The following is a 19,642-nucleotide window of genomic DNA, read 5'->3' as shown; positions in this document are numbered from 1 at the left end:
TTACCATTTGTTTTGGATTTATGAATTTAAGTATTTCGTTAGTTACATTTATCTATTAATAAAATTTTGATGTTAAATAATATAAAATAAAAAAAATCCCTAAATTATCGATGTTAAATAATAAAAATGAAAAAAAAACAATTCATGATAAAATAGAATTACCGGTGAATTTTTCAACAGATATTTCCATCATAAATTTCTCACGGAAAATTTCTGTGTAAAATTATCGACGAATATTATCCGTGGGAAATTTCGGACGGAAATATCCGTCGGTAATTTCCCACGGATATTTCCTACGAAAATTACTGGCAGAATGTTTTCAACGGACAACAAAAATTCGTTGATTAAAATTTCCTGCGACCATTTTCCCGACAAATTTTGGTCCGTTGGAAATTTTGAATTATCGATGGATTTTCGGGGTTACCAACGGATTTCTACCGTCAAAAATACCTTTTCTTGTAGTGATTCAACACATACTTGTTTTGGCATTCCAATTGGAGGTATACCATCCACAATACTCTTGTTTGTTAATACAATTAAAACTATAAATTAATAATGTCAGGACCGGAGAAATTTATTAATTTAGAGAGTTATTAATTTATCGATAAATTAATAATTATTAATTTAAAGATTTTTTAAGTAATTATACTGTACATACCAAACAAAAAGGCAAATTAGTCTATGCCTCTTAGAATTACGTTGCAGCGAACCTTGGGACTCAACGTAAATTAGTAACTACTGTGTTCATATGCATTGGAACAAATGTAAACAAGAGGAACAAATGTGTTCAATGTATTCTTAAGCAAGTTTGACATATATAAATTACATGAATGTGTCAGAGTATTCAAACCATATCTCACAAGATGGCTTCTCATCTAAAAGGTGTTGCAAAATCAACTATGTTTGATCAAATACGTAAGGAGTTGTGTGAGTACAAGAGAGATAATCCTGCAAGCACACAAAAAGACTTGCAGAGATGGCTTGAGGGAAAATTTGAGTTGAAAGTTAGTCAAGGAACAATATCAAACACACTTAAGCGGTCAGATGACTATCTCTCTGCTGAAATAGAAAAGGGAAGAGCAGAGATCAAAAGACATAAACCAATAAAATATCCTGGCATGGAGAAGGTTGTTTATGAGTGGTTTCTCCAGCATCAAGAACATGTGAATATCACAAGAGAATTAATTTTGCAAAAGGCAAGAGATACAATGAAACTCGTGTATCCTCATGATGATTCAGATTTTAACTTCTCTATAGGATGGCTTGGGAAATTCAAGCACCGACATGGCATAAAGTCATTTCATCGTTTTGGCGAGAGTGGATCTGTTGATGTACAAGACATGGAGTAGAAATTGGTATCAATTCGGGAGAAAATTGATCAGTTCCCTATGAAAGATGTTTTCAATATTGATGAAACTGGGTTGTTTTATAGGCTACAAGCTGATCATTCACTGGCAACAAAACAACTTGAAGGAAGAAAACAAGATAAAGAAAGGCTGACGGTAGTTATTTGTTGCAATGAAGATGGCTCTGAAAAAATCCCTCTATGGATTATTGGGAAATATGCAAAGCCTCGTTGCTTCAAAAATGTCAACATGAATAGCTTGGATTGTCAGTATCGAGCTAACAAAAAAGAATGGATGACTAGTGTGCTTTTTGATGAATATGTTCGTTCATTTGACCAAATGATGCATGGTAGAAGAGTTCTACTTGTGGTGGATAATTGTCCAGCACATCGAAGAAATATTGAAGGGCTAAGAAACGTTGAGTTGTTCTTCTTGCCACCCAACATGACATCAAAGATTCAACCTTGCGATGCTGGGATAATAAGAGCTTTCAAGATGCATTACTGTAGAAGGTTTTACCGCAAAATATTGGAAGGTTATGAGGTGGGACAATCTGATCCAAGGAAGATAAATGTCCTTGATGCTATCAATTTGGCAATCCTAGCTTGGATGATAGATGTTCGAAAAGAAACAATAGCGAATTGCTTTCGACACTGTAAAATTCGTTCAGCTAGTGATGTTGCAAGAAATTTGGATGAATCCACTTTTGATGAAGAAACTCAAGACCTCGAGACTATGATCAATCAATGTGGCTATCATAATAAGATGGATATCAACAATCTAATGAACTACCCAGGTGAAAATGAAGCATGTTCGGAGGTTCAGAGTTTAGAAGATATTATGGGTACTATCATTGAGAACAATGCAGAGGATGACGACGAAGATGATACGATGTCTTTGGAGCCTGTTACGCGAAAGGAAGCACTTATGGCGTCAAACACTCTTCACAACTTTATGATACAATACAAAAATACAACACCTGAGCTATTGGATGCAATAAGAAAAGTTAGAGATGAGCTCCAAATAGACTTGAACTTTAAAGGAAAACAAACAACTATTAAATCATATTTCAATAGAGTGTAATATTTTTTTTCAGTTTCTATGAATTATTAATTTATGATTTTCTTGGGACCAAAAATTATAAAGGGATCTCACGAAAAATTATTATCTTATTATTTTATCGAGTTTTTCAATTTTTTACATTGGCCCAAGTCGCGGCCGGACAAATTTATTATTTTAGAGAGTTTATTAATTTACCGAGTATTAATTTAAAGAGTTTCTACTGTAGATTCAAACTTCTGAAATTCAAATGGCCAAATCTGTGATGCCACACCCAACTCTCATCATTGAAATCAGTGGCTAGGCAATGGTGCTCCATAATCTGAATCCTAATCTTGAAGTTTCTATTCTTGGACAAATGAGCCTTTAGGATTAGTCTTCCTTTGATGTCAAACACCTTCAATTGGCTATGCTCCATATTCATTGAGTAGCCTTTCTCCAATAGTTGGCCAAGGCTGAGAAGATTATTCTTCATACTGGGAACATATAGCACATCACTTATGAAGGATTGATGATCATCTCTTCTCTTGATCATCACTTTGCTATTGTCGATAAATTTTATCTTGCTCTTCACCTTTTCATCAAGACTCGTGAACCACTCTCTATGGCCAGTCATGTGATTGGAGCATCTTATGTCCAAATACCAAAGATCAAAATTTTAGTCTTTTGAATTGGTAGTTGCCATCAACAATACATCGTTAGAACTATAACACTCATCTTGTGCCATTTGAGCTTCATCCTCCTTTCTTGGCACTTTCTTACCCCATCACTTGTTAGCAAAATGACCCTATTTTTTATAGTTATAGCATTGGATCCCTTTATTGTTGAATTTCTTCTTGGCACCCTTATTGCTTCCACCATTCCTTTTGTTGTTTTTCTTTATTCTAGTTCTGATTCGAATAATTGCTTGATCATTCACTAGAATTCTTCCCTTTGTTCTTCCATTTTCAATTTCCTTTTTTGTTCTTGCTACCATCATTGGAATTTCTTTTGTGTATCTAAGCTTGCACGGCTTGATCAGAAGATCTCAATGAGTTTCTTTCATTGAGCCTCAACTCTCATGCTTCAAGTATTCGTTGTAGCTCTCCCACCTTCATCCCTTCAAGGTTCTTAGAATCTTGTCGATGACCATCACATCTTTTAGCTTCTCACTATAACTCTTCATTTGATTTGTAAGGATCAATATTCGAGTAAAATAATCAGTCACACTTTCTTGATCCTTCATCTGCAAAATTTCATACTAACTTTGTTGGGTCTGAAACTTCACCTTCTTTAATTTTTAGCACCATCATAGGACTTAGCTAGAATGTCCCATGCCTTCTTTGCAATATTAACGACCATAATTTTCTTTAAAATATTTACATATAAACTCTAATGAGTGATGAACAATGCCTTGCCATCCTTCTTGTTTGCTTCTTGATAAGTTACCCTTTGTGCCTCTATGGGATTCACTCCAAGTTCTTGAACATCTTTGACAATTTCTATAACATCTTGAAAATAAAAGTTGCTCTCATTTGGACACACCACCTATCATAATTCTTGCCACTAAGAACATGTAGAGAAGTTGAGACATTTCCAATGGAAGATGCCATCTTCGTGTGTGGAAGCGTCTAACTCCAAGAACGAACACAACTCTAAATACCAATTTGTTGGAACATTCACACTCATAGATTCAAGGATGAGAGAATATGCATAAACACATGGAGAGGGGGAGAGAGAAATTGATAGGAAATGAAATTTTGTTATTGCTTCTCTCACATACAATTGTTGTATAGGCAATGACTCCCTTATATAGTTGAGTTTCTAACAATTACAAACCACTCACAACTAACTAACTAACTAACTGAATTATAACTAACAAGGCCAAGGCCCCTCAATGCTCTGCACACTTTTTCCCTTTGTTATAGTAATACCTGTGAGGGTGCTATACTCAACTCAACAATTTGGATAGTCAATATGAGTGTTCCTTGGATTCAAATTGGTTACGATAGCTTATTTGTCAGACCATTCTTTTATTGTCTTGCCTTCATCACTTATTCTATGTATTTGGCCAAAAATTCTTCCAAACCTCCTAATTTTTGCATAGAGAGAAAGGTGTAGATAGAAGAGAGCACCTAAAAGTAATCCATCTTTAACAAGGTGGAGTTTAACTCTTGGTGTTAACTGCTGAACTTGTAAGGCTTCTTGGTTGAATTTGTAGAGGTATTCCCTTAATGGGTTTCATTCCACCTTTGATGGATAACCATTAGTGTGGCTTTTGTATGTCTTTAATTAGTTAGGTGTTTTCCCTTGAGCAATGATTTGTGAATTTTTACTTCATATGACTCCTTCCAAGAGTTTATCAAGTCAAAGAAAGGGATTAGCACCACCTTAAGGTGGTTTTCTTAAGGGTTAAAAGAGGATTTGTGGCTCCTCTATACATCAACATTGATTCAAACACATCAAAGTCACCAGTGCAGAAAACAAAATTTAAATCAACCTTTTTACATCAGTTGCAGAGGAATCATTTTTAAAAAATGCGGTAGTTAAGATGTATAAGGTTGTGATGAATTTATTTGTGTTGTTTATATTATGTAAGGTTTAATGAGTAGGACATGTTTAGAATATATTTTTTAGAATGCATTATTTGATTCTTTTATTGTTAAGAAAATATATTATAACTTGTGATCAACTTTTGCTATGTTGTGGTGATTGTTTATAGGGAGAATTTAAACAACAATACTTTTAAGATTGGTTATGACTATAACCGATGTAAAAAGTTATCATTTTACATTAGATGACACAAAAATTGATCTAGAAAACAAACTTTTTGGATCGATTAATATAACAACTGATGTAAAAAGTAAACCTTTTACATAAGTCATGAGACAAAATTGATCTAAAAGCTGTGTTTTTAAAACCAATCTAGGTTTTTTAGATCGCTTGTATGGAAATCAATCTTAAAAAAAAGTTATTTTTAAGATCAGTTAATCCTTCATATTGCTCCATTAATAGGAGTTGTTCGAAATGTTGAAATAACATATGTTCAAGAAGAGGTTGGTTGAAAACAAGTAGTAGACATATGTTGCCTATTTTAGCAACAAAAGTTTGTTTGCATGCCATGGAAGGGATTAGAATGTTACCGATGATATATCTTGATTGGTAGTTGGTCAAGCTAGTTCCTGAAGGCTCTAACGACACCTTGATGTCTTCGTCTTTCGACTTTACCAGTTTCATATTCAACTCTTTCTATTGTTTCTTGAGGCACTAAATTCTTTGGTTCTAAGCTAAAATTAGTAGAACTTGTTCATGAATGAGCTTAAAAAATTCCTCCTTCTCAAAAGTTGCCATAGTGTCTTGAGTAGCTCAAGGTTGTCGTTTTTGTTGAGGCTAAACCCCTTACTTGATGAAGTTATAATGTTAACAAACTACCAAGAAACAAATCCTAAGTCTTCTAAACTTAAGACACTAAATAAATAATATATCATATTTTCTTTTACTGCAACATATATCATATATTAAAACACTAAACTTAAAGACAAGTTCTAAGTCTTCTAAACTTAAGTCTCAAAGTTTAAAACACTAACAATAAAATTAAAATTTACATATACTATCATATATTCTATAAGAAAAAGTATATTCAAGTAAATAAATAACATTCCGACCAGCATTGACACATTGGCAGAAGCACTTTCGACAATTGAAAGGCATCGCGTGCTCTACTTTTGCTACCATTGATAAGCGGAAAGGCCGGTCTAGGAAATTGAAAGGACGTCCCATACAATACTTCTTCTCGAAGTAGTTTTATGAGCTTTCAATAAAGCAATACATCTCAATCCCTTTACAAGCATTCTTTGAATAGAATTCAACAACAATTTTCCATATACTGATCCAATATAAGCATCAAAACTTATGTCTTAATTTAGCTGAGTGGCTTCCGTATAAAAAAAAAAAAAAAAAAAAAAACTTAAGGACAGCAACAGACATAAAACCTGATCTCAGATATGATACCTGCATTTTAGCTATTTTCAAGTAATTCATCCCTCTGTAGCAGCTTTACTTGAAAAGCTCTAGAGTTGAGCATATGACAAGAACAAGTTGGACTCCAGTGCCTCTTACTCTTGTTGTCACCTTATTTGCCTCAACAACGAAGCACTGTTATAAGTTAAGTAGCAAAGGATAAAATTTGAGATAATAATATTTACTTAAAGTTGTAACAAACTTTTTTCATCTGTTAATTTTTTAACCTCGCCATTAGATGTTTATCACAATTACAAAGAGCAATGGTGGTTTACCTTATAGTAGCCCATTCTGGCCAGTAACATGGATCTTATTCACAAAATCTATCAGCTTGCACAGTTCTAAATTAGTGAAAATGTTAACATCATCAGCCTTAGAAGACAAAATATGCCTAATTCGATAGTACCTGATATAACCCCATTTTGCATTAAGCTCATCCATGACTTCATTAATTTAATTTTATGTGATATCAATGACTCAACAAACACAAGGGAATTTTTTTTTAGATCAGTAAAGAAATTAGCAAGTACCTTTGTTTGTCATGAACATCATGTAGTTCCAGCACACCATTTTGTTCATCTTTAACTTTTGAAAGTGGTGAAAATAACTAAAAAGAAAGGAAGCATGAATAGTGTAATACAAAAGATTTTTTTTTGAAAAAAACTACACAAGTTCAAGTTTCTTACTTGAGTAATTAGGAGTAGGCTTTGTACAGGGTATAAACCCATGATTTGATGGAGGCTTCCACAATTTCCCGTAGTCTAAATCCTTTCTTGAATCCTTCAACTACAAAACTAAAGGAGTGAAAACAAAGAAAAAGATGCATAATTGCTTTGCAGAATATAAAATATACTGTATCTGCTAAGATACATGACACCTCAACATAACTGACAAGCACTAAAACCAAATAAAATAAGAAACTCCCCACTGAAAGACAATTAACAAAGAAGAAATTTCCACTCTTGACAGAAAACCCACGGAGCCACAGCGACTTCGGTGCGGGGTTGTTGTTGTCGCCACCGCCGCCGCCGTCGTGGAATTCTCCGTTGTTGGTGGCGTGGTGGTGGTTTCGGGAAGGTTCGGTGCCGATCTTGATTGTGGCCTTGGGGAGAAGCGTGGGCTTGCGAGGGCGCTGGTTCCATGGCTTCTGCACGGCGTCGTCTGCGTCATCATGTTCGGCTTTGTGTAGTTGTGGTGGTGGCAATGGTTTGAGAGGGAGTGAGAATCGGTTGCGCGCGGTTCTGGATCCGAGGCGATGGGGGCGGGAGTCGGGGTCAGAGGGGCGGCGGAAGCGGTGGTGGTGTTGTTCTTGCCGCTGGCGCCCCATTTCAAGAAGGGGAGGGCGAAGTTGTGTAGAGGCTGTGACTTCACCGGAGCATGAGCCGGTGCGGTTGCCATTCAGAAAACACAAAACCTCTTTGAGCAGCTTCGAAATGGCCTCATAGAGAATGAGAGAGAGAGTGAAGAAGCTGCGCAGCTTAAGGTGGATTCTAGGGTTTTCCACGATACGGGAATCCTTATAATTTTTTAATTTATTGTTTTTAAAATTAACAAAGGCGGTATGCTAAATACACCCATCGTAGAAGGAATTACGAAAATTACGAAAACGCCATCGCACTCTAACTACAAAGACGGGTGTTGAAAACCGTTGTAATTAGTTATACTTTAATTACAAAAAAGCCATCGAAGCACATTCTAAGACGGTCCTAAAGAACCGCCTTAGAATGTGCGTCGTAAAAAAGTTATTTTTTAGTAGTGTGAAGAGTTCACTTTGCCTTTTCATGTGCTTTAGTTACTCTTTCTTATAATTGTATCTTCACTCTTTCTCATTGCTTCATTGTTGTGAGTTTGAGGTGTGTGATTTTGATATAAGTGATCAGATACATACGGTAATGGTGACACCAAAGGAGCACGTTGAAGAAATACGAAGGAACAAGTTTTCCATTGGCAAGGAACCCAACCCTTGGTTGAAGATTTGCAACAAGCAGTTAAGAATCTCTCCGTTGAACTTTATACCAAAGACGCTCACTTCCTTATTGCCAACTCATTCAGGTACACACTGTTTACCATCATTTCTCAATATCTCTACATTTTGAAAGAGACCCACCAAATAAGAAGACTAGTATGTTTAGTGACATTTACGTTAATTTTATCTAATAAAAGAAGAGTCAAATAATAGTGCTGTTATCATTTTCTTAAGTTTTGGGTGTCGTGTTACAGTCTTTTATTTAATATATTATTTGGATGCAATGTTTGATTGAACATGTACACATGTGACCTGATGTACTCGAGTTTTGGGTGTTCTGAATTTCACACTTTATGATTAAAATAAAACCGAGAGAAAATCTTATTTTTCTGAGAGATCACGAGTCTCTTTCAACATATTGGATCGAAGAGTAATTTCACTCGTGATATTTGATGCTTCTAGTCTAAACAATTTTTATATATAATAAAAATTAAACATAAATTCTCCAATTAAATAAATCATTCTTAACCACGAGACGCTTACATTGCTTACACTAACCTTTTTAGTTCTAAAGAACATCTTTTTCGAGTTGGAAAGAACATCTTTTGAGCAAACGGCTAAATATCATATATTATTATGACTATCAAGTTGCACAAAAAAGTATTAATAATGTCAGCTATACACTTTAATTTTATCAATAATATTATTTTCACTAGAGGTTTAAATAAGATTATATTTCTTCTTGGTTTACTATGTACGAATGATTAAAATTAAACTTTTTTGTTTATAGTTAATGTATTCTATATTTTGTTCCTGAATATTTATTAAATTTTTGTCACATATAATAGCCAGTTAAATTTAATTAGTTTATTTGGGGACAAAAGTTTTTCTAAAGGAGTTTTTTTTTAATTTTTTTTTGCTAAAGAGTTTATTTTAATAATTTTTTTAGTTTAACTATATGTATTTGTTTATATAAAGTTTCAAACGAAAATTATAGAGTAATGTATTCCGTAAAAAACATTTAACTGAAAATTATTAAGTGCAAAATCCATTAATACAGGAATAACGATAGTCTTATAAGTCTGTCAAAAAAAAAACTATAGTCTTATAAGATGTCATAAAAAGACTCATTCAAGTTTAATAGCATACGAGTTGATTTTTATTTGCTTCATTGTTGAAATATTTTTATCCCTTCTAATTTAGTTTTAGCTATATAAATTTGTAATGTACTAGTTGGTTGATGTAGTTGTCTATTTAAGTAGAATAAAGAAAATGTCATTTTAATTTAATTGTGATATCTTATGTCATTTTAATTTTACTTTCAAATTTTAAATCTAGTTCCTTAAAATTATAACTACTAAATTATGTACCCTTCCGATGCACTGAACAAATTTTATGAGAATATATATTTATATTAAAAAAGTAATATTTTTGGAATCTAAAGTTTTGTTATGTTGAATTTTTGTAAGAGAAATGAATAAGACAAAGCAACATCAAACTTGATACATAAAAAAAATTGCGTAAATGTAATGATTAAGAAAAGATTGAAGTTGTTCCATAAAAAAAAATATTGAAGTTATAATCAGTAATGTGCTTTATAGTTGTAATACTCTTTCAATTTTGATTTTTTTATTTTGAAGCTTTCATTTTTTATTTAACAACAACTTGATTCCCTAATTTGAATTAATTCAAAACCTCCATTTGGCCTGAAAGTTAATCACACCACAATTAAATAAATAAATGATGCAAAAAATGTGCTTAACTCACATCAGCTTGAACTAATAAATTTTTAAAATATAATTATCATTAAATATTTTAAACCGGAACAAATATAAACTATTTTAAGCCTTCATTTGAAATTACTAGTTTAATTCCCAACTATTTTAGTTTAAAGAAAATATTTTTAACATTTTTTAAAAGTTTAAAACTTCAATAAAGAAATCAATAGTTTTCAAAAACATAAATTAATAAATTTGAATTTAATTATTTAACATCATTTTTTCCTTGTTTCAAGAAAGCATTTATAACATTTTTTCATAACTTGATATTCAAAGAAAAAAATTATACCAATTTTTGAATAATTAAAATAAAAAATTTACAATTATTAATTTAACTAACTTCTATTCCTAATTTCAAGAAAAAAAATTAACATCATTTTATTTTAAAAAATTGTAAAATAAAGCACTTATAGTTTTTTTTTATAGATATCAATTATTTAAACAATTAAACTTGGTAAATTTGAATTTAATTATTAGCGTGTACTCAGTTTTAATAAAGCATTTAATTAATACATTATTTAATAAAAGGTTTTGAATTTTCAAGCAAATATATATTATTATAATTTTTAATAGTTATATTTAGTAAATTTCAAATTATAGACGGGATAAGCAAATGCATAAAGGATGAAGTATAAAAATATATGATTTAGTTTTAAATATAGAAATCTAAAAAGGAAAATGCATATAGGAGTATAACACAATTTAACTATCTGAACTGATATAAAAACATAAAATATATATAAGGCATTGTAATGTACTCCATCTTATTCCATGTATATCGCGTATGTCAATTTTTTATATTTATTTATCAGTTTTTGATATTCATTTTAATATACTCATATATAGTTAGATGACATATATATAATTCAAAAATAATGAGTGTGATATATGGGTTTGAAATTATATATGGAGTAATTCATAACTTCTAACTAGTTGCTCCCAAAGCATACTCAAAACAGCCCGCCAGAACATAAAAAATAGTTACTAATTATTCATTACATTTCGGGAGATGAGAACATAATATTTATTTTTTCTACTCTAAAACAAAAAGCAATTCTAAAAGGCTAGAAATTAAAGGTATGAAATAAACTTTCACTTCACCTATATACAGAGTAGGAGAATCATACACAAGATATATTATTCATATCTTGAAACATCAGACTTTATTCCCGGTGATAAAAATTTTAAAAATTTGTTAAAGGCATTTAAAAATTAGAGAAAAATGGTTTCTCGTTGATGATTGATGAATGATCCAAAGACATTAGGTAAAAATCATTTAATAAAATATTGAATTGTTTTTAATAATTCAAAAAGTACTTTCAACAAAATTCCCTGTTAGAACCTTTCTAAATAAAAGTCATGTTGTCAGCAAGAACTTTAGATACTCTATAAAACGGTATTATTTTTAACTGCAAAAAACAATATTTCTAACATACTATATTTGTAATTCTTAAATATAAAATTTCAAACAACTGTTAATTAATAGAAATACTCCCAAGTTTACTCTTTTTTTATCAGTCTAACATTCGTGGTTTTTCTACATAATCATATTGAAGACCCCAAATAAAAGGGCAAAAAGAAGAAAGAAGGCATTTGCTATGGTGCTAATACTGAATGAATGATATTTTGTATATAGTGACTGATTTCAACTTGCAATTCATTGTTGTGGGCTCAACTTGGAGTGCTAGTAAGTTGATTCACTTATTGTATACTCTAGTCTTTTCTATATTTTAGTGCAAGTGCAAACTATACTGATGATATCCCAAAAGGCGGGCAATATGCATTCAAACTTGCAATATGCTTTTTGATAAACAAACATACTTCTTGATGTTGTGATGGGGTAGGGGGCATAGTTAGATTGGTTATTTACTTGTCTACTGCCTACCTTAGTATTAGTCAACGATGTTTAGGATGGGGTTGCTTGCATGATTAGCCTTTATTTGGGGATTTAAGGCCCATTGTGTTGTACCAGACATAATAAGTAGTAACAATAGCAAAGGTAACTTAACTCTAGTCTCCTTTGCCAATGTAAAAAGATTTTGATTTAGCAAACATGGAAACATGTATCCTCTATTCGTATTGGAAATTTTGCAAGCTTTGTTTACATAGATAGAATTAACAAAAGATGTAATAGAAACAATGAATGAAGATCAAAAGAATTGGAATGAGATGACTAAGACAATAATGAAGATTAACAGAAAACCAAAAGAAATTTTCAACACAATTCATATTAAGGATCAGGTTAGGAATTTCAAGACTATTTTCAAATAAAGATGGCATGATATAATATATCATTATTGCTTATATTAGTTTACTTTAAATGTAGTCTTATGGTGAAGTGAGTAGGACCTTTGCTGTAAGATGGAAGGATCAACTAGAGTATAGACATCTGCTAGACAGTAATGACATCATGCACTTTGTTACATATAATCAAGATCTAGTGAATTCAACTATACTAGTTAAACGAACAAAACTCAAAGATTTCTATGGACTCACATGAAATCATCAAGTGACCATGATCCATTTTGGATAGAGTGTTTTCTTTGAGATCATCTTCAAGAGCAACTCTTAACCAAAAGTTTATCCTAAGTGACACTCCTTGTATCACAAAATTCCTAACTCAATCACTTTTAAAATCCTGTTCAGTGAGTACAAAGTGACTTACAACAGTTTGGTGAGTAACACGACATTGTATATAATCAATACAAAAGCATCTCTTTCTATCAAATTTTAAAATCATATACATATTTAAAATGAACTTAATGTTAATTTTAGGATGTGTCGAGTATCATGTTGAGTATCATATGCTTATTTATGAAAGGTGTACGATTCATCCATCTAAATTTGAAAGAGATTACAAAATGCAAAATTGTTTATAATTATTAGAGGAAGTCTACAAAAATTGGTTGTGGATGGAGGACTTTTGTAAAATCACAAAATTTGGAAGCTGTAATGCAAATTGTATTTGAATTCCTAGATGCAACATCTAACTTTGTGTTTATTTTGGACTTGCTTGTAATTTAAGTACATTATATTATACTAATATTTGTAAATTTTTGTTTATAACTCTTGGTAGTATATTTTGTGAGAGATGATACTTGGAATGTTTTTGCTAGGAATCTTTTTGTCAACTATCATTTTGTGGATAAATAATTTATTTTATAAAATATATTGCATATTCTAATTTTGTTTATTTTAGTTTTCATTTATTTTTTCTCAAAGATGACTTATGTTTATTATTAGATTTTTTACAACTTTGAAGGATAAGTTGTGATATGTATAATTACAGTTGGTAATTTACAAAAAAACAAACAGAATATTAAAATAATTCCAAATTTTTTTTTCAAATACCGATGTTGTTTTTTGGTAAAACATCGATTTTTTAAGAACCGATGTTAACGTTCATACTTTTAACGTAAATAGTTTTAACATCGGTCAATAATCGATATTGAAAGTCTTGAATAATCGATCGATGTTAAAAACCTATTTTTTTAGTAGTGTAGGACGAAGTGTGTGCTAATCTTGATTTAGATTCGGCTTGTACAGGTTCCATTCAATAAATATTTCAAACACATTTCAGATATTGTCTTTCTCAGGCGTTAACTTATGCTTGCAATCTAATTAAAATACTTAATCAAGCATTATAGAAATTACAGTGTTACAACTTCAATGTATGATGGTTGTGCAACCAATAAAGGTCTCTTAAGTTACAAAGGTGAGTTGAGGTTTAGAATTATTTACTAAATGATATATAGAAAGAACTTCAAATAAAAAAAGGAATGGTTAACACAACTCGATCTGGATGAGTTGTAAGGAAAAGGCTAGGAGACCATTTAAGCCAAATGAAGGGTAGTCATCCCTTTCAAATCAAGTGACGAAGATAGGTACATTCTTGTAGAGAGAAAGGATGTCTAAGACATCAAGCAAGAAGGATTCTTCTTGACGGATAATGCTTAACCAATTGAGACAAGGGCATGTCAAGTGAAAATGTGATAATGAAGCTAACTAGAACTACATAAAAATGGAAACAAAACTATGAGGCATATGTTGTGAATGCCTGTGTGAGACGTGTATGTTGCCCTATACTTAGCTATTAGATGATGCATATGCCTAGTTACTAGGTGAAAGATGTTAGGTAAACATGTACAATAGATGAGGACATGTGTATGTTATGTGCTACCTGAAGAAAGGTAAAAGAGGGGTTGTACCCAATAGAAAGGATATACATATAGGAGCCCTAGATGGGCATGAGTGAAAGTTTAAAGAAAGACAAAAGGTATGTTTTCACTTGGTTTGATTGGTAAGAAAGACCATAGTGAAGCATCAAGGTTTATGATTGTGGTTCATGAGATTAAGGTGTTAGGTCTGGACAATCTACTAAACTGGACAACTTACCACACCTTAGATTTTGATGTTTACAAACTATAAATTGTTGATAATCTAATGAGATGATGTTAAGTGCATAAGACCAACTTTAGAAAAGGGCTCAATTGTTATTATATCAACATCTATAGCTTCAGTAAGTCGCATTCATGCTTAAAGTGGAAAAATTTTGCTAAGATATATCAAGTGTCGAATGTTCAATAAAATCAATCGGGTCCACTTTTTTGAAAACCAATGTTTATACGTTTAGTGTGTTTATTGCTTGCGTCCACTTTTTATAAGTCACTTACATACTCATTTTACACTCTTATATGTGGTCCAACTAAGTATGAAAAGATAATCTTAGCCATAAAGGGAAGTTCACAATCTATCTCTTTGTGAAATACAATTTTGCCTCTCTTTATTTGTATTGTTAACATTTGAAATTAAGGAAATGACAAAACATATAGAAGGAATTTACAAAATATTCCTCCATAGGTCGCTTTTGACGTGGAAGAGGAGCACATGTTGTATGTGTTATTATTCTTTTCCTTTCTAATTAGAGTGTGCCACGTTGTCTCGCCTCCACATGTGAGACAATGGTCATATCAAGACTCAACGCTAATCCTGTAACTGATTATTCATTGAAGTCTATAAAAGACAACCTCTATTCAAAAGTAGAGAATGGAAAATCATAAAAGAAATTAGCAAAATCTCTGAAGTGAAACTCTACAAAATCATTGAATGATACAATTGATCTTATTTTGTTTATCCTTTGGTAAACAAAGTTATTTTGTATTAAACCTTAACTATTTATCCACTCATTGGGTGTTATTGAATCATTGTGTTTATTCAAACTCTTGTTTGTGAAAGCCATGAGTGGTTTAGTATTAAAAAATACTTGAGTGTTCTTACATTCAGAGGGAGTCTAAAGGTGTGCCAGAAGTGGCTAGGAGAATACTTTTATAGCCAAGAGTGGCAAGATATAATACTGGTTTTCTAATCAAAGTTTTGATTGGTGGAACCCTTTATAGTTGCATAAAAGAGACCCAAACATAACTCTGTTTGAGTGAACTAGTATAAACCAAGTGTTTCCACGTCTCTCTTAAGTGATTTTGTTAAGTATTCTCTTAGCTTACTTTGTCACCATTTTCTCACCAAGTGTTTATTTCAAAACCTTTTTGAAAATATTGCTTTACATTTACTGGATGATCAACCTCTATTTTCATCAGACTTGATTTTCCTTATCAGTGGATGACTCTAATGCATACATCTTTTTGAACTTGTGATAAAGTTATTCATTTATGAAAAAGTTCTTATCTTTGATTAGCACACTATTCAACCCTCATTCTAGTGTGATTTGTGATATATTCATAAGGCTTTATAATGGACTTACACTTGATCTTAAGATGATAAGTTTGATACCTCCCAATTTATGGTAGTTTGGTTGAATTATTTTTAGGTATATTTCTTTATGGGATGAACGACACCATGTGTTGTATTAAGTTATGCAATAGATTTATGTTTTAATTTTCACTTGATCATTGATGTATTTATATTCTAAGTTTCATGTCGGGAAATTTAGGTACAAGTTAAGGTAACATCCCTTAGGGTGTTAAATCTTGACTAGATATTTTTTTTTGGTATTATATTTTGCATTTTTAGTCCTTTTTTTTACATTCCATTTTTTGTTTAAAGGCAAGTGTTAGGTCATAAGATAGACTAGGTCCCTCGAATGTTTTGATTAAGGCAAAAAATATTAAGTTTTAAAGTTTGTGTCTTATCGCACAACAGATGGAAGCATTGTTGTGTTTGTGTCTGCTTAATAGACAATAGCTCAATAGATGCTAAGTTTATGGGTTTATGATACTATTAAATGGTTTGATCCTTTGTACAGAGAATGTTCTTTTATTCTTTAAATGATCATTTGAAGAGTAAGAGAAAGAAAAAATACAAACATAAAAGCTATCTACTCCATCAAAAGTAAGGGTGTTTATGGTGAGGTTTGGTTCAATTTTTAGACAAAAAGTCAATTGATCCAAACATAAAATAAAGATGTGGTTCAGTTTGGTTCGATTTAAATATAATATCAAATCCGAAATAAACCAAACCAATCTTTGGTGGTTTGGTTAAGTTTGATGGTTTTTTATTTTTTTTAATCTATTATCATAATGTAAAATTTATTAACTAAACTTACATAATTATTATGTTATATTATTTTAAAAATGAATTATTTTTTCTATTAATTTTTTTAACGCGTTTTAGTTAAGAAATATTTTTTTTTACTTCTATTTAGCATTATTACAAATCACATACTATAATCAATAAAGAATTAAAATAATACTAGCTACATAATGTTACACATGCATTAAATAAAATCAATATAGTTACAATATGTGGTTTGGTTTGGTTTTATAACAAGATCTGAAAACTCAACCAAATCGCAAAAAATGTGATTTTCTAATTTTTTATTTTCGTGATTTTTGATTTAATTGGTTTTCGTATTTTTTGGACCGGTTTGACAATTTAAAAAGATTTGGTTCAGTTTTCAAAACTCCTAATCAAAAGGCATGCCAAGAGAAGTTGTAGTGTACTTGATTGCACATCAGGTGATTTGACTCTAACGAAGAATATGGAGTGTTGGTAAAGGAAGATAAGTAAATTGTTTTTTCAAAACAGTTTGACAAGTTGCTAACATGTATTAAATGTTGCATTAAGTACTTCAATGGATACCTTCACCAATTGACGAAGACGAAGATGCTGAAGAAGGTTGTTTAGCCATAATAGTTATTTTCTAATAAAGGATAGTTGAAGATTTCTAGTGCTAAAGACACAAAGAACCTAACAGGTGAACTTTCTTCAAGCATTCAAATTCTTTGTTATTTTATTTTAAGTTTAAAGTCAAAAGCTCTCAAAATGTCTTGTATATCCTCAAAGCCTGAAGAGACTTTGTATCAAAGAATACTTGGATTGTTAGCTTAGAGAAGCTAGTGTAAAACTACTTGTGTTGAGTCAAAAGTGGCTTGAGGAAAGAATACATTGAACTTTGCAAAAGTTGGTGGAACATGATTGGTTAGCCAAGAACTAGTATAAAATTATAAGTTTCTTTTCTTCCCTATTTTTTATCAGACCTTGAATTGTGATTTCTTTCAAAGCTATTTTTGAAAAAGGTTTTTGATAAAAACCATGTTTTCAAAACTACCATATGCTCCTTTTAACACCTTATGCATTACGCTATAATTTAACGCCACCGGTTTCTAACTTGGAACCCTACACTTTCCTTCTAACACCTCACGCATAAACACTTTTCTCAAAGTAAACATTGAAAAAAAATGATGGAACTCAATAAACCAAGAGGGGGTGAATTGGTTTTCAAACAAAATATACTTTTAAACACAAAGTTGCAGCAAAAAAAAACTTTTCTGTGCCGATCATATCACAAAAAAAATATGAATCAGACGTAATCCACACTTAACCAATCCTGCCTTGCACTTGACCCTTCATTAACTTCCTTTCTTTCATAATCATACAACTTCAATCTTTAAAACCTTGATTAGAACTTGAATGAGTTGATTAAACCTTGAATGAGAGAAAATGACACAATCTTTTATATTGGTTCACTCTCTATTTCTAGAGAAGCTAATTCAATTATCTAATACACAATATGAATTTGATTTCCACTATGCATCAAGAATTCTTACAAGCAATCATAATCAATCTACAATTCCAACCCTGAAAAAAGAGACTAAGGCATCCAACACTAGTACCCTTTATGATTATAAGCCTAAGAGAACCATACTCTTAGCCCAAACTAGAAAACCCTAATCTAGCATGCTGTAAGAAATTCACGCATAAACACAAGACCATGTAAAAACCATACACATGAATAAACCAACTATGAGAGATACAACTTGACCAATCTTTCCACAAAAACTTTGCCAAGTTGAGAACTTGATCTTCTTCTACTCAAAAGACAACACTAACTTTCAAGAAAAGATCTTCCAAATCAAAAGATTAAGAAGTTGTGAGTTACTATAAATCTCTTTTGTTTTGTTCTCTTGTTCACCAATGACAACACGAAATCTTGCTCATTTTGAGAGTAAGAAGTAATTTTCGAGATGTATTGAGTATTCTCTAATGATCTTTTGATTTTTAGATTATTTAGATGTGAACACAAGCTGGTTATTTATAGGGAAAAATAGCTATAATCGTTTGTAATTGATTAAATCTATAAGGTAATTGATTATTTCAATGAAGTAATCGATTAAATTATCCAACTAATCGATTACAGTGTTTATCCAACACCTGGAAAACAACTCAAGAACAATGTAATCGATTAGATGACTAAGTAATCAATTAAAGAGTTATTGTTCACCTCTGAACACTTGAACGAGAGAGAAGTAATCGATTAATCCACTTGGTATTTGATTAAAGTAGAGACTCCTGAAAAATCAGCCATTGTCTCAAAAAATAGTTTAATCGATTAAAATACTACTATAATCGATTAAACCGATATGAGACGTAACTCTCTAAGCTTCAAAAAACTTGTTGTAATCGATTACGACAACTCTATAATCGATTAAAACAAAGAGTTTTGCCTCTAAAGAAATTTTTCTAACTTAGAAAATTTTCTTCACTCACATTATGATGATGCACAATGCAAAATAAATATGAAATGTACTAAGATGCAACAATCAAGTTAACAACCAATACAAATGCCACTCATAGGAGTTAGGCATGTAAATGCCAAAACTTTTTCTAAAACTTCTTCAAACTTATCCTTGAGCTTCAAGCTTTAGCCTTAGGTTGTTCCAAGTTGCTGCTTCCCTTATCTCTAACAATCTCCCTCTTTTTGGCTTTGGTGATGCCAAACTTCAATATGACATTGAGTGCATTTGGAGAGTCTTGAGATTGGATTGGAAACATGATTCTTAGTCTTATTCTGAAAAATTCTCAATACTTAATAAAGGATTAATTCATCATCATCATCATAGATGTGAAAATTACAACTAATATATATAACCATGCTCAACATGCTATGCAATGCAGTCAATATGTACTATGCAATATGCAATGTCTTCTTCTCCCCCTTTTGGCATTAACAAGGCCAAAAAGTTGAGTAAACGCTAAAC

The 19,642-nt window shown here is 31.5% G+C and overlaps 1 long non-coding RNA gene and 1 pseudogene across 1 annotated transcript; one reads left to right on the top strand and one right to left on the bottom strand.

Annotated features, from left to right (window-relative positions):
- The first annotated feature begins 857 nt into the window (after window positions 1–857).
- On the top strand, window positions 858–2,429 carry LOC114390106 (annotated as a pseudogene).
- A 4,256-nt stretch (window positions 2,430–6,685) lies between these two features.
- Window positions 6,686–7,151, bottom strand: LOC114390652. The gene is made up of 3 exons (XR_003661983.1): window positions 7,091–7,151; window positions 6,935–7,011; window positions 6,686–6,745 (listed from the first exon to the last, which is right to left on the bottom strand). It is a non-coding gene; the product is annotated as an uncharacterized LOC114390652 (long non-coding RNA).
- Window positions 7,152–19,642: the final 12,491 nt, after the last annotated feature.

Source organism: Glycine soja, chromosome 16, assembly GCF_004193775.1.
Source record: "Glycine soja cultivar W05 chromosome 16, ASM419377v2, whole genome shotgun sequence".
Taxonomy (NCBI): domain Eukaryota; kingdom Viridiplantae; phylum Streptophyta; class Magnoliopsida; order Fabales; family Fabaceae; genus Glycine; species Glycine soja.
The sequence above is the reverse complement of the archived record's forward strand: the minus strand, read 5'-3'. Positions and strand labels throughout refer to the sequence as shown.